A 20,724-nucleotide genomic window follows, 5' to 3' on the forward strand; every position below is an offset into this window, starting at 1 on the left:
CACCCCCATTGCGCACTCCGACCCCGGATTTTATAACATACACGCAGCTGCGCACGCATGTTATAAAATCGAGCGTAGATTTGTTCGCTCCGGGTTGCGCGAACAAATCTATGTCCGCGAAGAAGTTTAAAATCTGGCCCTAACTGTAAATAGTGCAACAATGGAAAAAGTAAAGCATTACAATTCCTCACAAAACATTAAACAATAACATCAAGAAATATAAAACAATCATAACAGTAAAACCATACTAATAAAAATAATAAATATTTTTTAAAACAGGTGACAAGCAGAACATCTAATAATTTCACATTTTTAAAAATTTCCCAAACACCAATAAAATATTTCAAAATTGCAGACCAATCAAATAACACCCAATAATTAAAACTAATAAAGATTAAATATAGTCCTCACTTTACATACCTAGGAATTTTTGTTTTCCAGTTATTCTGAGATTGTCATGGACTTGTGGGGGGAGAGAGACCCACACACTCTAACATGGACATGTTCTCTCACACACACTAATCTCTCTCACATATGCTCCATTCTTCTTACTCTTACATGCATGTTCTCTCTCTCTCACACACTCCCTCCTGCTCACCAGCATGCTCTCTCTCTCTCTCTCTCATGCACTCCCTCTCCTACTCACATGCATGCTCTTTCTTATGTACTCCCTCCTCTCATACACACACACACACACACACACACCTGCTGCCTTACCCATACACACACACAGCAGGGTCTCTCTCTCACCTTCCTTCCGCTACCAGCTGGATTAATTTTATTTCATTGGCTACCAGCCCTCTCTCTCTTCTCTCTTTCCCTTCTTCCTTACTTTGGCTGTGATGGCTCCACTGAGCTTCTTCCTCTCTTTCATTATGGCTACTGTGTGCCCCTGGCAATGCCAGGACTAATTCTGTCTTCCTTACTCACCCACACCCTCTTCCCCTCCCCCTCAACTCATTCAATGTTCTTCCTCTTCCTAGGTGTCTTTCTACTGGGGGCAGGAGAGAGCCCCACTGGCAAATGGATCTTCATGTTCTCTCCCTTCACTCACCCCTCACATTCACTCCCTTCTCATATTTCCCTCTCATTTTCTCTCCTCCCTTCATTTAGACTTCATGCCTTCTGCTTTCTTTTCCCTTCCTCATTCACACCACTCCTCAACATTCTCTCAACCCTTTCATTCACTCCCTTCACCTCACATCTTTGCTTTCTCTCTCATCTGATCATGGTTCCCTCCATTCCTCCTTAACTGGATCACTGACAGAGCCTGGCCATCCCGCCATTGACTCTTCTCTGGTCTGGGCCTGATTCTTTTCTTTCACTGGTAGGGCCTGGCTCTTCTTTGCAGCATCCTCGACCCAATGCTATTGCTTCACTAGTGAGGCCTGGCCTCCCCACCAGAGCTGAGTTCCACTGGTGTGGGATGCACTCTTTCTACCCCACCAGCATGCCCATGATGAATTGTGCCTCACTTCCTGCAGGGGTACATTGGGGGGGGGGGGGCACTGAAGCGACCACCTCACCCCGCCCTCTCCCCTGCTTTTTTGCAGCCCTCCTACCTTAATAGATGGTGGGCCAGGTTGAGGAAGACAGTGGCCGGCAGTGGGTCCTGCAGCCTGCCTGCACAGCCGCACCAGCGTGGAGTCCGCAGGCAGGGATGCATGAGTCATGTGACTAACTTGTCATCGAGCTGGCTTATTTGGTGCCAGTGGACCTCCGCGGGTCGGAACCACAACAATACCCCCCCTTCTACACCCCCTTCCCGGGGGTTTTGGCTTATCAGGATGGTGTAGATGAAACTGGTGGAGAAGGGATTTATCCAAAATATTGGAGGCAGGCTCCCAAGTATTCTCTTCAGGGCCATAGCCTCCCAGGAGAGAAGGTATTCCCAATGTCTATGATGAAATTGCACATCTAATACTTCTTTCACCTGATAGATGGTGTCTTCCTGCGCCATGGGGCTGACAGGTTCAGGGGACTTGTTGTGGAAATCTGATAAGACCAAGGGCTTGAGCAGGGATACATGGAAGACATTATGGATCCTCAGTGTGGATGGAAGGCGGAGACAATAGGAGACAGCACCCACCCGTTCCGTCACTGCAAACGGGCCAATGTATCTCGGAGCCAGGCGCATAGAAGGGATTCGCAGATGAAGATGCTTGGTACTCAGCCATTCCTTGTCCTCCGGAACAAACGTGGAAGCTGGGCATCGCTGATGATCAGTGTACTTCTTTGCAGTACCTGCAGCGCATCGCAGTCTTTCTTGAGTGGACCACCAAAGATTTCTTAATTGAGCTGTGAGTGGCACGGCTGGAGACGACACCACCAATGGCAGGGGCAAAGGAGGCCTGAGTTGTCTCCCGTAGACTACCTGGAAGGGAGACATGTTGGTCGCCAAATGCTTATGGTGGTTGTAGGAGAATTCTGCCCAAGTCATCTTGGTTGTTCTACCCAGTCATCTTGTTGGTCTCCCACAAAGGTTCGGAGGAAGGCTTTTAAGGTCCGGTTCATGTGCTCCGCTTGGCCATTGCCTTGGGAGTAAAAAGCCGTCATAAAGTCCAGCTGAACCCCAAATTTCTTGCAGAGTACTCGCCAGAACTTAGCCGTGAACTGCGGACCACGATCTGAAGCAATATGCAGGGGAAATCCATGTAAGCGAAAGATGTGCCGAATGAAAAGACTTGCGAGTCTGGGCGCTGTTAGTAACTTCATGAGGGGTACGAAGTGGGCCATCTTCGAAAACCTATTGACCGTGACCCATATTACCGTCTTCTCCTCCAAGGGTGGTAAATCCATTATGAAATTGGTAGACAAATGGGTCCAGGGATCAATGGAAATGAGCAACAGCTGGAGAAGCCCCCAGGGATGACCAGGCAGAGGTTTATGTCTAGCACAGGTAGGACAGGACCTGACGTAAAGACAGACATCTTTTTTTGACCTGAGGCCACCAGAAGTATTTGGTCAACAGGTCCAAGGTCCGAGCGACTCCTGAATGACCTGCGGTTAAAGAGTCGTGAGCCCATGACAAGTCTTTCTTCCGCAGACGAGCAGGTACCACTGTCTTTCCTGTAGGAACCACCTCTGAAGCTGCAAGAAGGACCATAGCCAGGTCAAGGATATATTGAGGGGGGTTGGGGCTATCCTCTCTTTCTGTAGTGCGAGAGAGGGTATCTTCCCGGATGTTCTTGGAAGCTGGCCCGTATCACAGGAAGAAGTTGAATCGGCTAAAATATAGGGACCATCAAGCTTATAGAGGGTTGAGGCGTTGGGCTCGGCACAGGAACTCCAGGTTCTTGTGGTCGGTATTAGACAATCACTGGGTGTTGGACCCCTTCCAGCCACTGGCGCCATTTTTCAAATGCTAGTTTAATGGCCAGTAGCTCCTTGTCTTCAAAACAGTAATTCTTCTCAGTGGGTGAGAACTTTCAGGAGAAGTAGAACATGATAGGGATGTGAATCGTGTCCTCGATCGTCTTAACGATCGATTTCGGCTGGGAGGGGGAGGGAATCGTATTGTTGCCGTTTGGGGGGGTAAAATATCGTGAAAAATCGTGAAAAATCGTGAAAAATCGAAAAATTGAAAAATCGCAAAACCGGCACATTAAAACCCCCTAAAACCCACCCCCGACCCTTTAAATTAAATCCCCCACCCTCCCGAACCCCCCCCAAATGACTTAAATAACCTGCGGGTCCAGCGGCGGTCCGGAACGGCAGCGGTCCGGAACGGGCTCCTGCTCCTGAATCTTGTTGTCTTCAGCCGGCGCCATTTTCCAAAATGGCGCCAAAAAATGGCGGCGGCCATAGACGAACATGATTGGACGGCAGGAGGTCCTTCCGGACCCCCGCTGGACTTTTGGCAAGTCTCGTGGGGGTCAGGAGGCCCCCCACAAGCTGGCCAAAAGTTCCTGGAGGTCCAGCGGGGGTCAGGGAGCGATTTCCCGCCGCGAATCGTTTTCGTACGGAAAATGGCGCCGGCAGGAGATCGACTGCAGGAGGTTGTTCAGCGAGGCGCCGGAACCCTCGCTGAACGACCTCCTGCAGTCGATCTCCTGCCGTACGGAAAATGGCGCCGGCCATACGCGTATGGCCGGCGCCATTTTCCATACGAAAACGATTCGCGGCGGGAAATCGCTCCCTGACCCCCGCTGGACCTCCAGGAACTTTTGGCCAGCTTGTGGGGGGCCTCCTGACCCCCACGAGACTTGCCAAAAGTCCAGCGGGGGTCCGGAAGGACCTCCTGCCGTCCAATCGTGTTCGTCTATGGCCGCCGCCATTTTCGGCGCCATTTTGGAAAATGGCGCCGGCTGAAGACAACAAGATTCAGGAGCAGGAGCCCGTTCCGGATCGCTGCCGTTCCGGACCGCCGCTGGACCCGCAGGTTATTTAAGTCATTTGGGGGGGGTTCGGGAGGGTGGGGGATTTAATTTAAAGGGTCGGGGGTGGGTTTTAGGGGGTTTTAGTGTGCCGGCTCACGATTCTAACGATTTATAACGATAAATCGTTAGAATCTCTATTGTATTGTGTTCCATAACGGTTTAAGACGATATTAAAATTATCAGACGAGAATTTTAATCGTCCTAAAACGATTCACATCCCTAGAACATGACAACAATTTGCCCCTTGTGGAAATTTGGCTCAGGACAGATGTGTCTACCTCTACAATAAACTGACGCTGAGGATCTGGGTGATGAAGACAAATATCTTGAAGAAAGGCTCTCTTCAACTCCTGGAAGGCAGTTAGCACCGCTGGGGACCAATTTTTAGCGTCAACTCCCTTCCTGGTAAGAACAGTAAGTGGGGCCACCAACCGGGAGTAATGGGGTATGAACTGGTGGTAAAAGTTGGCAAAGCCAAGGAAGTGTGGTAGTGCCTTGACCCCTACAGGTTGTGGCCAATCCTTGATGGCCGCTACTTTATCTGGGTCTATGTGGAAGCCCGTGGAAGAGACAATATATCTGAGGAACGGCAACGATTCTTGTTTGAACTCACACTTCTCTAACTTGGCGAAGAGACGATTGTCGCAAAGCTTCTGTAGCACTTGTCGCACGTGTATGTGACATATCCTTAGAATAGATCAGTACATCGTCAAGATATACTATGACTGAAGTATGTAACATATCCCTTAACACCTCATTCATTAGGTTTTGGAAGACCGCAGGGGCGTTGCATAGGCCAAAGGGCATGACCAGGTACTCATAATGCCCGTCTCTTGTATTAAACACAGTCTTCCACTCATCGCCTGGTCATATCCTTACCAGGTTGTACGCACCCTGGAGGTCCAGTTTGGTGAAGTCCTTAGCCCCCTGCAGCCAGTCTAGCAGTTCTGGAATCAGAGGCAAAGGATATCTATCACATCGTTTGATGGCATTAAGGCCCCAGTAATCTATACAGGGTCGGAGTGACCCGTCCTTCTTTGCAACAAAGAAGAACCCGGCTCTGGTGGGTGAATTGGAGGGCAGAATGAAGCCCCTCTCTAAATTCTCCTGGATGTAGGAAGACATGGCTCGGGTCTCAGGGAGTGACAAGGGATAGACCTGCCCTTTGGGAGGTGTAGTGCCAGGAATCAGGTTTATGGGACAATCAAAGGGCCGATGTTCGGGGAGAAGCTCGGCCCTCTCCTTCAAGAAGACATCTAAGTAGTCCAGATATTGTGGCGGAAGTGCTACGGGCATGGTCAAAAGTGGCACAGTGGATCAGGAAATTATCACCAGGCAAGAAAAGAAACAAGATGGGTCCCAGGATGCGATTTGAAGAGTCTCCCAGTGGATAATGGGGGAGTGTTTCTGAAGCCAGGGTAAACCCAAACTGATGGGGTGGGTGGATTTCTCCAGTATGAGAAATAAAATCTCTTCCGAGTGCAGGAGGCCGGTACATAAAATTAAGGGCTTGGTGCAGGTGGAGATGCTCCCTGGGAGGGGAGTGCCATGGATCGAAGATGCTCAGAGTGTTCGGGGTTGGACCGCCAGCTGTAATTGCCGAACAAGATCAGTGAGGATGAAATTCCCTCCTGCTCTGGAGTCAACCAACGCCAGTATAATGAAGGTACCTCCAGGGTAAACGAGGATAACCGGTACGGTACATGGGGAGGCAGATCTTGTATTACCCAGGGTCAGCTCCCCGATGAGACCTAGGTTCTGGCATTTCCCAGCCGCTCTTCACACTGGGCTAGGAAGTGCCCTTTGTTGCCGCAGTATAAGCACAGACCCTGGATGCGGTGACATCTTCTCTCCTCTTCAGATATCGGGCCACACCCCAATTCAATGGGTTCTGCCCCTTGGGTGCTGGTAAAAGCAGAGGAGGAGGGTACAGGGCAAGGAAGCGCAGACCCCAAGTTCCCGGATCTGTGACTGGACCTCCACAGAACCGATGTTGAATCTGAAAGTCGACCCTTCCTGCCAGATCGATCAGGCTGTCTAGGTCATCCGGAAGGTCCCTTGCTGCTAACTCGTCCTTGAGACGTGGGGACATTCCTTCCAGGAAAAGTTCAGCAGCCAGCGTGCAGAATTTGACCGCGTACTCTGCGAGGGAACGGGTGCCTTGGCGCAATTGGAGTAACTCGGCCACCGCTGTAGGTTTGCGAGCAGGTTCGTCGAAAATGTGTCTGAAGGCAGAGACGAACTGTTCCAGGTTTCCAAGAATGGGATCCTTATGTTCCCATAACGGGGAGGCCCATGCCAGGGGCTTCCCTTCTAGCAAAGACACAATATAACTGGTTTTCACCAGGTCGGTCGGGAACTGAGAAGGTAGCAGGGTGAAATGTATATAGCACTGATTGAGGAATCTGCGACACTGCTTTGCTTCCCCTGAGTACCTGGATGGCATCGGCAGCTGTATGGACGTCGCAGGTCCGGAATTGGGCAAGGAATCCAGTGCGGGAGGTGCTGCCGCAGGTGTGGCATCCAGACGGTTAGCCAGTCTCTCTACTGTCGCTGTCAGGACATCTAGGCAGTGCTGCTGCTGCTGCAGGAGCTAGGCAATTCCAGGAATGGCCTGAAGGTCAGCCAGGTCCGCCAGGTCCATGGCCTTGTAAACTGTTTGATTTTGTGGACCCTAGGGCCGGCTAGGACTGGTGATGACACACCGTGGGTAAGCCCACCGTAGAGGTCGAAGCCGGCAGGTGGCACAGAGCAGGAGACCAGTAGAATCTTCACCACTGGAAGCCAAAGGTCCCCCCAGGAGGAGCCAGTGAGGACCCAGGCCGCTTGGAATTACGTGCGGTCTCCTGTGGGTGAGTCTTGAAGAGAAATCCCAGAATCCTGAGGAGTATCGAAGCTGGAGCCAGGAGACCAACTGGAACTTCACCACTTGAAGCCCGAGGTCTCCCCAAGGAGGAGCCCATGAGGACCTGAGCCGCTTGGACTTAGGCACGGTCTCCTGGACGGAGCGGACCGGAACACTGAGAGCAAGTTGAAGTCAGGAACCAAGAACAGAAGCCGAAGTAAGAAGCCAGGGACGCAGCCGAAGTCAGAAGCCAGGGATGAAGTAACAGCAACGTAACTGGAGCAGAGAGAGCCTTGCTGCAAGGCCAGGAACAGAGCAGGCTGCAGGGTTTAAATCCCTGCCGGTGTCTGACATCCTTCAGGAGCGGAGCTTCCGGTTCCCGTGCTGGTCCCTTAAGTTTAGAGCTTCAGCACGCGCGTGCGCCTAAAGGGGCGAAGTCGCCTGGAGAACATCGGTGGCATCTCCCTTGCTGAGGCAGTGCCATGCAGAGGGCTAAGAAGGCCAGAGCAGGCCTTTCTGATGCTGCTGCCACGGCGAGCCACCCAAAGGAAGGCAGGGGACCAGCCTGCGGACCTCTGCGGTTTGGGACCACAACAGCCACATGTATGATTTTTTACCTGCCGGTGAGAAATTGTACATGTGCATGCAATGCAAAGAGCTTCTGGCTCTCAGAGAACGAGTCCAATCTCTGGAGGCAAGAGTGGCAGACCTGGAGGAGCTGAGGCAGACAAAGAGGTATATAGATGAGATCTTCAGGGACATAGTAGCCAAGTCCCAACTTCAGACTGGCAGCCCTGGTGCTGCCTTGGAGGAAGAAGGTTTCATGATTGGAGAGCATCTACCCGGTGCAGCAGGAAAGGATCCTGTAGCAAGGAGTTGCTCTCCAGGTGATGCATTGTCCTTTCACACCGAGGATATCTCCCCAAGGCCTACTGCCCAGGAGGGAAGGGTTAGGACGGCCATCATAGTTGGTGATTCAATTATTAGGAATGTAGACAGCTGGGTGGCTAGTGGGCATGAGGATCGCCTGCTAACATGCCTACCTGGTGCGAATGTGGTGGACCTCATGCGTTACCTAGATAGGATTTTAGACAGTGCAGGGGAGGAACCGGCTGTCGTGATACATGTGGGCACCAACCACATAGGAAAATGTGGGAGGGAGGCTCTGGAAGCCAAATTTATATTCTTAGGTAGAAAGCTTAAATCCAGAACTTCCAGGGTAGCATTCTCTGAAATGTTCCCTGTTCCATGTGCAGGTCACCAGAGACAGGCAGAGCTCCAGATTCTCAATGAGTGGATGAACCAATGGTGCAAGGAAGAAGGATTCAGTTTTGTTAGGAACTGGGGAATCTTTTGGGGAAGGGGGGAGTCCCTTCCAAAGGGATGGACTCCACCTTAATGAGGGTGGAACCAGACTGCTGGCGCTAACCTTTAAAAAGGAGATAGAGCAGTTTTTAAACTAGAACAAAGGGGAAAGGCGACAGTCGCTCAGCAGCACATGGCTCGGCGAGAGGTATCTTCAAAGGATACTAATGATACTTTAGAATTAGGGCATCCCGACAGTGAGGTTCCAATTATAAGAAAAGTAGTCCAAGTGCCTGTAACTAAAAACTCACCTGGGCTAAAAAATTCTAACTTATCCCTATCAATTAAAAAGCAGAATGAAAATACAAACAAAAAACAAACTTTGAAATGTTTGTATGCTAATGCCAGAAGTCTAAGAAGTAAGATGGGAGAATTAGAATGTATAGCAGTGAATGATGACATAGACTTAATTGGCATCTCAGAGACATGGTGAAAGGAGGACAACCAATGGGTACAAATACCAGGGTACAAATTATATCGCAATGACAGAGAGGAGCACCCGAGAGGCGGTGTGGTGCTTTATGTCCGGGAAGGCATAGAGTCCAACAGGATAAATATCCTGCATGAGACTAAATGCACAATTGAATCTTTATGGGTAGTGTTGATGATATATTACTTTCCACAGACAATAAGCTAGACTGTTGGGAATGGACTTTTAAATTGTTACAAGTATTAAGCGAAGCCGGATATAAGTGTAATCGACAGAAATGTGTACTAGCTAAAAACGCAAGTAAATTTTCTAAGTCAAGTAATATCATCCAAAACAAAACATATCACAAGAGATTTATTGTTAGAATTGCAAAAGCAGGAACTTCCCCAAACATTAAAACAACTTCGTGGATTGCTGGGAACTTTTAATTATTGTCGCCTATGGATCCCAGGTTACTCAGCTCGTGTCTCTCCTTTGCTGAGGCATTTACAAGTGCCAGCGGGAACTATTTCCAACACACAAATTACTTTAACTAAAGATGACGAAATGTCCATACATGATATATTACAGACATTATTACGAACGTACCCAGAAGCATAGCCTCACTTTATTTCCTGTTATTCACTTTCTCAGTAGAAATCCCTTTTGTGTAGGGGAAGACTGTAGTGATAGGAGTATACTACCGTCCACCTGGTCAAGATGATGAGACTGACAGTAAAATGTTAAGAGCAATTAGGGAAGCTAACCAAATTGGTAGTGCGGTAATAATGGGAGACTTCAATTACAAAATTAATATCAAAGAGAGTCAATATGGCAACCCAACTAGTAATCTTAGCACAAAGAGGGGCCAAAAAATGTGTATACTAAAAGCCTAAATGATGGTGTCAGCAAGCCTGTCGTTGTGGTTTTAATGAGGAAACCCAACCGGTCTTCTCAAACATTCACCATCATTATCGAAATATTTATTTCAATAAATCTTTTTGTTATATATTTTTTTCTTTAAAAAGTTTTGTAATCCACTCTCATCCGTGAGAAATATATAAACAGCAGTCTCTTTGTCAGAATGGTAAACACAGCCCTACACAGCCGGTGTTTCACAGTACACTGCTTCCTCAGGGGCATATAAAGACAATAGTACAAGAGTTTTTGCCGATTTCAAAATGGACCCAAAGTCTCTATAGTCTTCTTTTTTCCCCCATTTAGGCTTTTGGTATACAAATTTTTTGGCCCCTCTTTGTGCTAATAAGACTTCAATTACCCCAATATTGACTGGGTAAATGTATCATTGTTACATGCTAGAGATATAAAGTTCATGGATGGACTAAATAACATTCTTATGGAGCAATTGGTTCAGGAACCGACAAGAGAGGGAGAAATTTTAGATTTAATTCTCAATGGAGCACAGGATTTGGTGAGAGAGGTAATGGTGGTGGGGCCACTTGGCAATAGTGATCATAATATGATCAAATTTGAATTAATGACTAGAAGGGGGACAGTAAGCAAATCCACAGCTCTCGTGCTAAACTTTCAAAAGGGAAATTTTGATAAAATGAGAAAAATTGTTAGCAAAAACCTGGAAGGAGCAACTACAAAGGTAAAAAGTGTGCAAGAGGCATGGTCGTTGTTAAAAAATACCATCCTAGAAGCACAGTCCAGATGTATTCCACACATTAAGAAAGGTGGAAAGAAGGCAAAACGATTAACAGCATGGTTAAAAGGGGATGTGAATCGTTTTTTGACGATTTAAAAAAATTGTCCGATATTTTTTAAATCGTCAAAAATCGTTAGAGTGCGAGATACAATAGAAATTCCCCTGATTTATCGTGAAAAATCATTAATGGGTTAGTGTCCACTAACGGGAGTTATTTGGGGGGAGGGCGGGAAAACTGGCATACCAAAACAACGCCTAAACAAACCCTGACCCTTTAAAACTAAACCCTTACCTTCCCCCATCCTCCCGAACCCCCCCCAAAAAAAAAAAAACATTTTACGAGTACCAGGTGGTCCAGTGGAAGCCCCAGGACCGATCTCCTGCTGTTGGGCCATTGGCGCCATTTTGGCTGCCACTAATAAAAATGGCGCCGATGGCCCGATAAAAAAAAAACCACCGACCCTTTAAAAATGACCCCTTTGCTTCCCCCACCCTCCCGAACCACCCTTCCCCCACCCTCCCGAACCCCCCCAAAACCATTTAAAAATTACCTGGTAGTCCAGTGGGGGCGTGGGGAGTGATCTCCCACTCTCGGGCCGTCGGCTGCCACTAATAAAAATGGCGCCAATGGCCCTTTGCCCTTACCATGTGACAGGGTATCCGTGCCATTGGCCGGCCCCTGTCTCATGGTAGGAGCACTGGATGGGTGACCATCTTTAAATGGCCGGCACCATTTTTTAAAGATGGCACCGACCATCTTTAAAATGGCCAGCGCCATTTTTAAAGATGGCGCCAGCCATCCAGGGCTCCTACCATGTGACAGGGGGCCGGCCAATGGCACGGATACCCTGTCACATGGTAAGGGCAAATGGTCATCAGGCGCCATTTTTATTAGTGCAGCCGATGGCCTGAGAGTGGGAGATCGCTCCCCGTGCCCCCACTGGACCACCAGGTAATTTTAAAATGGTTTGGGGGGGGAGGGTTTGGGAAGCAAAGGGGTCATTTTTAAAGGGTCGGCGTGGGTTTTTGTTTATCGGCTTGGGCGCAGCCGATAAACAAAAAAACAATTGTGCTGGACTATAAAAATTGTAAGATTTGAATCGGAACCGGAACCGAACTGATTCCGGTTCCGATTCACATCTCTAGAAAAGATCAACAAATGAGGTGACCAGATTTTTTAGATGTCACAAAATAGTTTTGAGTAACTAAAACAGCAGTGGAATGTGAGGAACTGCAGAAGGACCTTATGAGATTAGGAGAATGTACATCTATATAACATATACAATGTAATGTGTGCAAATGCAAAGTAATATCCATAGGGAAAAATAGTTCCAACTACAAATATATGATACTGGGTTCTGTGTTAGAACTCACCACCCAGGAAAAGGACCTCTGAGTTCTTATAGATAATCCCTTGAAATCTTTGGCTTTGTGTGTGATGGCGGTCAAAAAGGCAAACAGAATATTAGGAATAGAGAATATTAGGACAAAAGAACAAAAACTGAGACAATCATAATGCCTTATTGCCTTTGATTAGATCCATGACACCACTGCACCTTGAGTATTGTGTGCAATACAGGTCACCTCATCTCAAAAAAACTGAAGGAATGGAAAAAATACAGAAAAAGGCAACAAAAATTATCAAAGGGGCTAGAAAAGCTCTCTTATGGAGAAAAGCTAAACAGATTAGTGTTCTTTAGTTTTGTGAAAAGAGTGCATAGGGGATATGATTGAGATTTATAAAATCATGACTAGGGTAGAATTAGTAAATAAGGAACAGTTATTTACCCTTTTGAATACTAGGACTAGTGGACACTTCATGATACTAGCAAACAGCAGATTTAAATCAAATTGTAGGAAGTATTTTTCACTCAGTGCACAATCAAGCTATGGAATCTGTTGCCAGTAGGGATGTGAATCATTTTCCATATCATCTTAACGATAGAAATCATGTGGCAGGGCAAGAAAATCGTGTTAGGCACGATTTTTTAGTTAAAAAATCGTTAAAAATCGTTTTTTCCGATTAGTGCGCACTAACTCGAGTTAGTGCGCACTAACAGGAGTTAGTGCGCACTAACTGGGAGTTAGTGAGCACTAACTGAAAATGATACAATTTGACACTTTTCAGGTCAGTTAGGTCAGTTTAGGAATGAATATGTATCCTATTGGCTGCCCTCTTATTTATTCATGTTACCAAGGTTCCCACTGACAGTATATGGGGGATGGGAAATGGAAACAGTTGGTAGCTTGACAAAACAAGTAATGTGATCAGTCAATGTGACTAGAACTTGTGCCCTAACCCTGATACCAGGGGTATTGTGATCTTCCTGCACACAGTGCCCTATCCCTATTATACCAGGAGTGTTGTGATCTTCCTGCACACAGTGCCCTAACCCTGGCACCAGGGGTGTTGTGATCTTCCTGCACACAGTGCCCTATCCCTATTAATACAAGGAGTGTTGTGATCTTCCTGCACACAGTGCCCTAACCCTGGCACCAGGGGTGTTGTGATCTTCCTGCACACAGTGCCCTATCCCTATTAATACCAGGAGTGTTGTGATCTTCCTGCACACAGTGCCCTAACCCTGATACCAGGGGTGTTGTGATCTTCCTGCACACAGTGCCCTATCCCTATTAATACCAGGAGTGTTGTGATCTTCTTGCACACAGTGCCCTAACCCTGGCACCAGGGGTGTTGTGATCTTCATGTACACAGTGCCCTATCCCTATTAATACCAGGAGTGTTGTGATCTTCCTGCACACAGTGCCCTATTCCTGATGCCGGGGGTGTTGTGATCTTCTTGCACACATCCCGGTATCAGGGATAGGGCACTGAATGCAGGAAGATCACAACACTCCTGGTATCAGGAATAGGGCACTGTGTGCAGGAAGATCACAACACCTCTGGTATTAGGGATAGGGCACTGCGTGCAGGAAGATCACAACACTCCTGATATTAATAGGGATAGGGCACTGCATGCAGGAAGATCACAACACCCCTGGTATCAGGGATAGGGCACTGTGTGCAGGAAGATCACAATACCCCGGAGGAGTGAGGGTCAGGCAGCTCCCCCTGTCTGTGAAGCCAGCCTCTCACTAGTAATGCAGGGAGGGAGCTGTCTCAGACTTCACCATCCTCCCCCCACACACCATTCACTGGCTGGGACATGGGGGAAGTCAGGAGTGAGGGTCAGGCAGCTTCCCCCTGTCTGTGAAGCCAGCCTCTCACTAGTAATGCAGGGAGGGAGCTGTCTCAGACTGGTATCAGGGATAGGGCACTGAGTGCAGGAAGATCACAACACCCCTGGTATCAGGAATAGGGCACAGGTTCTAGTCATATTGATTGATCACATTACTTTTTTTGTCAACTACCAACAGTTTCCATTCCCATCCCCCCAACCATCACCTCAGTTGGAACCTTGGTAACATCAATAGATAAGAGGGCAGCCAGCCAATAGGAATACATATTCATTCCTAACTGACCTTTACTGACCTGGAAAGTGTCAATAATTTGTATCATTTTCTGTTAGTGTTCCTGAGTTTCCATTTCCATTTCCCATCCCCCCAACCATCACCTCAGTGGGAACCTGGTTAACATCAATAGATAAGAGGGCAGCCAGCCAATAGGAACACATATTCATTCCTAACTGACCTTTACTGACCTGGAAAGTGTCAATTTGTATCATTTTCTGTTAGTGCGCACTAACTCGAGTTAGTGCGCACTAACACGATTTAACGATTTTTAACGATAAATCGTTAGAATTTCTATTGTATTGTGTTCTATAACGATTTAAGACGATATTAACATTATCGGACGATAATTTTAATCGTTGAAAAACGATTCACATCCCTAGTTGCCAGAGGACGTGGTCAAGGCAACTAACATATTGGGGTTTCAAAAAGGGTTGGCCAAGTTCCTGAAGGAAACATCCATAAACATTTATTAGCTAGACAGAGTTGGGAAAAGCCAGCATTTATCCCTAGGAGTGAGATACAATAAATAGATAAACTATTTGGGATTTGATGGGTACTTTGACCATTGCTGGAGACAGGATGCTGGGCTTGGTGGGCCTTGGATTTACCCAGCATGGCACTTCTTATGTTCTTATAGTTTGCTCAATGGAGTCCAAACAATTACTTAACTTGATGCACAGGACCTATTTAATCTTGGGGCTGTGCACTAGTATACAAATATATTTGCATAAAGCAGTAGGAGAAGGTATTAACTCAGCTGCACCTAATGGCCATAAGACCTGTTGGCATTGGTGCCTCAATCTGATTAGACAATTCATTTAAACCAGTTAGTCTGGTGATACAGATATACATGATAATTTGTTAACCTATTTCTTGTTCTGCATTCCTAATAATGCATTCCTTTTATCCCCTAAGTACTGGGTCTTCTCTCCTTCATTCATAATCTTCACAGGTTTAATCACTGCACTATTCTCCTTCTTCCTCTTATCATCTCCTTTTGTACCAATCACAAACCCTGCTTCGTCCAACTCACTTAACCTTGAAGAACTCTATATAATCTATTCTACTTATGCATGGACTTCCCAATTGATTCTAAAATGGTCCTCAGGGTAAAATACATTCTCTGAATACACTATCTAAATCCTTAAAGCCGGATTTTCAAATGCCTACATGCGCCGGGCCTATTTTAAAAGGCCCGGCCACTCTCGTAAAATTCTGGGATGCGTGTAAGCCCCGGGACTTCGAAGAAGGGGCGGGGAAGAGGCGGGGTGGGGCAGGACTAGAGGCCCCCAGCACACTGACCATTTGCCGCTGTGCTGGGGGATTGCATGCCGGCAGGGTGCCGGTGCACGCAACAGGTAAAACAAAAATTTTTTTGGGGGGGTCTAGGTTAGGGCTAGGGCGGTAGGTTAGGGGAAGGGGAAGGGGAAGGGAGATTAGTGTAGGGGGTGGGTAGTTCCCTCCCAGTCCGCTCCAAAATTAGAGCGGACTGGGAGGGAACTGTGCAAGGCCGTGGGCATTGGCGTGTGCAGGATGCACAAGTGAGCACCCCCCCCTGCACGCACTGACCCCCGATTTTATATCATGCGCGCACATCGGGTGTCCACTACCCTTTAGTGCCTACCAAGTGTTAGGGATGTGCAGCCTCAAAATTTGTGGTTTGGTTCAATTTTTCATTTCAAAAGGGGGGTGATGGGTTGTTGATTTTTGGTTTGTTTTTGTTTTTTAGTTTAGCACGTTTTCCAAACAAAAAATATACCATCAAAGCAAATAAGTAAATAAATAATATTTTTTCAAAATGGGCCTCCCATGGCTACCACTTACCCTCCTGCCATGCCAAAATTGAACCTTGGTACCAGGCCTAGTTGAGGCTTCCCAGACTCCTCCAGCCCCCAATCTGCCCACTAAAATTAAAGCAAAACAAGGACTTGGGCATAACTGGCTCGGCCTCCCTGGCCTCTCCCACCCTCATTAAAATCTGCTAGCACCAGCTAGCTCTCTCACTATTCCTCACATATCCCATTCCTATGGTCCTTAGAGCCTTCCAGATGGATTGCACCATTTTTAAAATTCCTTCTGCCGGGGTAGGAGCATGTCAGCTTCGCTCGTGCCCTTAAGGATTCTGAGCACCACAGGAAGGGAATAAATGGGAGCCAGGGAGGGAGCTCCCTGGTCCTGGCAGATTGTAATGGGGGTAGGAGGAGCCTGGAAAGACATCAGCTGGGTCCAGGGAGGCCCAGCAAGATAGACCCTAGCCCCAATCTTGCTTTAATTTTAGTGGCTGGAGTGGGGGTTAGAGAGGCCTGGGGATGACTCAGCAGAGCAGGTTATAGCCTCCTGCTCAATTTTGGCAGGGCAGGAGGGAGCTTGGGGGGGGGGGGAAGCCACAGGAGACCTGATTTTTTAAAAAATGCAATGAATTAAAAAATCTCACAATTTTGGGGGTATTTTCCTAAGAGGCCATTCTGATGACTAAAACAAAAAATGACTTCATTCATTAAAATTTTCAAATTCATTTTAAATGAATGCACATTCCTACAAAGTGCCTCTACTACATCGGTTAGTTTTGTGCACTTTTATTTTTCTGTGAAGAAAAATTGGATAGCACATTGGTTCCTTCTGGTTTTTAACCATTAGGAAGGTAATTTTCAAAAAATCCCTTCCACTTGTATATTCCATGGGAAAGTCTGTTCACACTTTCCCTTTGAAAATTTCACATAGTTACAACTGAATCAAAGATTTTCACCTGCCTTTTTTTTTTTTGTGGGTTAAACTTGGCAGAGAAATAACACAAGCACATGTGAAAATGCAATGTAGTCATGCTATTGCCTAATTCCACCATCCCCCCTCCTTTGGGAATGCCTCCCCTTAATCTGAGATGCTGTTGAACTCTGAGCCAGGTGCAGTTTTTGTACAGCTCTTTTAGCCAGGTAAATGGCTTTTGAACATTGCTCCACATAACTATGCCAATGAGCATCTGAACAAACCTTTTCTGTTGGAAAGAAATCAGTAGAGCTAGGGGGGGTCACGAAATGAATCTCCAGGGAGGACGACTCAGAACCAATCTCAAGAAATATGTCTTCATGGAGAGGATAGTGGGTGTCTGCCTTTCCAGAGGAGTTGGTGAAGACAAAAAACAGTGAAAGAATTCAAAAGGGCATGGGATAAACACTGTGGATCTCTAAAGGCTAGAGGATGGAAAAGAAGAAAATAGTGCATGGGGGTAACTTGTTGGTGCAGTGGTTACTACTTTTAACCAATAAGCCTGACACTTTTGATGCAACTTCAACATTGCTCTCTGCTTCAACAGCAAGAGGTAACAGGGACTTGGACTCGGTCAGCAACCAACAAGGGCCCTGAATTTTACGGTCTGGGAAATTGATAAGTATGAGAGTGACCGGCACGGCGCAGCAGATACTACCATAAGCTTGCTGGGCAGACTGGATGGACTTTTGGTCCTTTTCTGCCACCATTTCTATGTCTCTATGTTTCTATGTAATAGACAACAAACCAAATTTCTGCATTTATGAAAATACAAAATCACTACTGATTTACAAAGCAGATAATTATAGATGACTATGTGATAAAGCTCTCTAAAGGAATTCTGTCAATCAATTTTAGGCATAGCTTTCCCATTATTTGTTTGCTGAAACTATATGTTGGAATTCCTCTGGTGACATTTGAGTGATAGTGGCTTTGATTTCAATGGAAATGTTTCAGGTTCACTTCATTATCTTAGAAAAGTAAAAGCAAATTTACCTTATAAAAAGCAATTACTTCTTAGCTGACCAGTGCACAATAGCAATATAAAAGAGATTTCTCATTCCACTATTCAAATCTTGAACTAGCAAACTAGTGTTTGATTTTGCTTTAAACCAATTTTACCTTGTTTGAATTGCAAAAGCATTTAATCTTCATAAAGTAGGTTATTATAATGGAGATAATATTGTCTTGGTACAGTACCCCAGATGGGGACAAACAGCATTTTTTCATTAGAAGAAAGCTTAGAAAATATTTAGTATACAACATTGGAGATCTAAATTCACATCTAAAGATTTTAATACATTTTAAGTACCCTCATTATATATAGATGGATTGAGTATGTTATACCTAAATAAAATACATATTGACTACATACTCCTTTTTCATTCTGAATTTACTTGTGGAGCTCTCTAAGAGTTTTGCTGTAAGCAAAAGAGAGGTGTCTGGAATATTCTATTCCATGAGTATAAGACCCCATTCTGCTACTGACTCTATGATGGCATGAAAATGATTTCATCTCCCTGGGTCTAAGCTTACCCACAGTAAATGAATAAAACTCTTACTTCTTCCTTTACTTCTCTGGAAGCTTTAATGTCTGGATGTCATTAGTCTGATGTCAAAGCATTAATTACAATAGTGCATTTCTGAAGGTGTGATGCACAAAAGTTGTAACAATTGAGAGCACCTATTGTCTTCATGTCTTCATGTACAGGCATGCTTGCCCAGCTGTGGACCCTTAGTTAGGCATGCACGCATGCAACATGTCAGTCAGTAGAGCATCTGGAAGGAGAACACGAGAAGATCTGGAAGCTTCTGCTGCCACCACTTCCCATCTGCAACCCTGTGGCAGTTAGAAAGGGGGTCATTTGGGAACCAAGCTATGTGTAGCTGACTTCCGGTTGAGGGTTGTTATTTTGTTCTATTATTACTTCATTATGAGGAAAAAAGAAAAGGAAGGCAAGCATTTACCCTGTGGTTTCTGTCACACAACTCAGGACTGGACCCATTGATGCTTTTGTCTGGAGACAAAATTGGAGTCTTCAGTTTTGAGCTCTGATGGTACATTTTCTCCCCAGAGCAACGTGAGCTTCCCCATCAACCTGTGCAGCAAGAGGTTCAGCAATGGGGGCTGATTTTTGGATTGGTGCAGGGTGGGGTGGAGGTAGAGAGTCTCTGTTTGTAGGGAGCTCCTGAAGCATCAGAGAGGTTTGGAACTGTGGAGCAGGGAGCTGAGAGAGGCTTGAAAGAGCCATTTTCATCATTGAAATCTCATATCTTTGTATCTGTTGGCCCCGATTTTGGATCACCAAAGAGCAGTCTTCACAAATGATATTTTATATTCCATTACTTCAACCTAAAGTTATCACACTGGAAGGTATCTGGGGGTTTACGATATCGTCATCACAAATGGCTCAGAATTTTTCCTAATGCCAAGATTTTGTTACTACAGTTAAAAAGTTTGAAATAGAAGCTATTCTTCTTAAACACAGAGGGGCGGATTTTAAAAGCCCTGCGTGCATAAATCCTTCTGGATTTACGCGCGCAGGGCCCTCGCACGCCGGCGCGCCTATTTTGCATAGGCCGCCGGCGCGCGTAAAGCCCCGGTACGCGCGTAAGTCCCGGGGCTTTCGAAAAGGGGCGGGAGGGGGCGTGTCCGGGGGCGTTCCCGAAACGACGCGGCATTTCGGGGGTGTGCTGCGGCGTTTCGGGGGCGGGCCCGGGGGTGAGGCGCCGGCCCGGGGGCATGGTCGAGGCCTCCGGACCAGCCCCGGGACCGGAGGACGGAGCGGGGCTGCCAGCCGGCGTGCGCAAAGTTACGCCTGCTTTCAGCAAGTTACGCCTGCTTTCCTGCGCTCGTGACGTCGGGGGACAAGGTAAGGGCAAAGGCGATCGGCGCCATATTGGCAGTCTATTGCCTTTGCCCTTACCTTGTCACAGGGAGCGACGGTCGCTCCCTGTGACAAGTTAAGGGCAAAGGTGATCGGCGCCATTTTGAAACCTCCAGCACCGGCACGATTGAAGGGATGGCTCCTGGACCCCCCACTAGACCACCAGGTACATCTAAAAGGTTTTTGGGGGGGTCGGGAGGGTGGGAGAAGCAAAGGGGTAATTTGAAAAGGGTCGGGGTGGGTTTTTTTTTTCGGGCCATCGGCGCCTTTTTATCAGTGGTAGCCAAAATGGTGCCGATGGCCCGAGAGCAGGAGATCGCGCCGGGGACCTCCCCCCACCCCCACTGGACCACCAGGTAATTTAAAATTTTTTTTGGGGGGGGGCGTCGGTGGGGTTTTGTTTATCTGCTCAGGCCTCACTAAAAATTTAACAATGTGAATTGGAATCGGAACGATTCCAATTCACAATCTCTAACGATCCGATTTTTCCCTCCCACCATCTGAACCTGATCGTTAAGATGATCGGGCACACGATTCACATCTCTACAAAATACTACTCAATAGGCTGAATGAAATAGGACTCACTAACAAAACAATTAAATGGTTTGAGTCATACTTAAACAATAGATGTGTTCAAGTACAAATTAAAAACACACTTTCAGAGAAAGTCAAACTGAAAACCGGTGTCCCAGAGGGATCAGCCCTGTTGGAAACACTCTTTAACATTTATCTACATTCAATATGTCACCTACTAGCAGGACTCGGAATCATACATAACATATACACAGATGATATACAGCTACTGCTACCTATTGTAAACACCATTGAAGAAACAATGAAACTTGCCAATATGTATCTTGAAATAATCAAAGAGCTCTTAAATCAGATGGAACTGGTAATAAACATTGACAAAATGGAATTCTAACACC

The sequence above is a fragment of the Rhinatrema bivittatum genome, chromosome 10, assembly GCF_901001135.1.
Source record: "Rhinatrema bivittatum chromosome 10, aRhiBiv1.1, whole genome shotgun sequence".
Classification (NCBI taxonomy): domain Eukaryota; kingdom Metazoa; phylum Chordata; class Amphibia; order Gymnophiona; family Rhinatrematidae; genus Rhinatrema; species Rhinatrema bivittatum.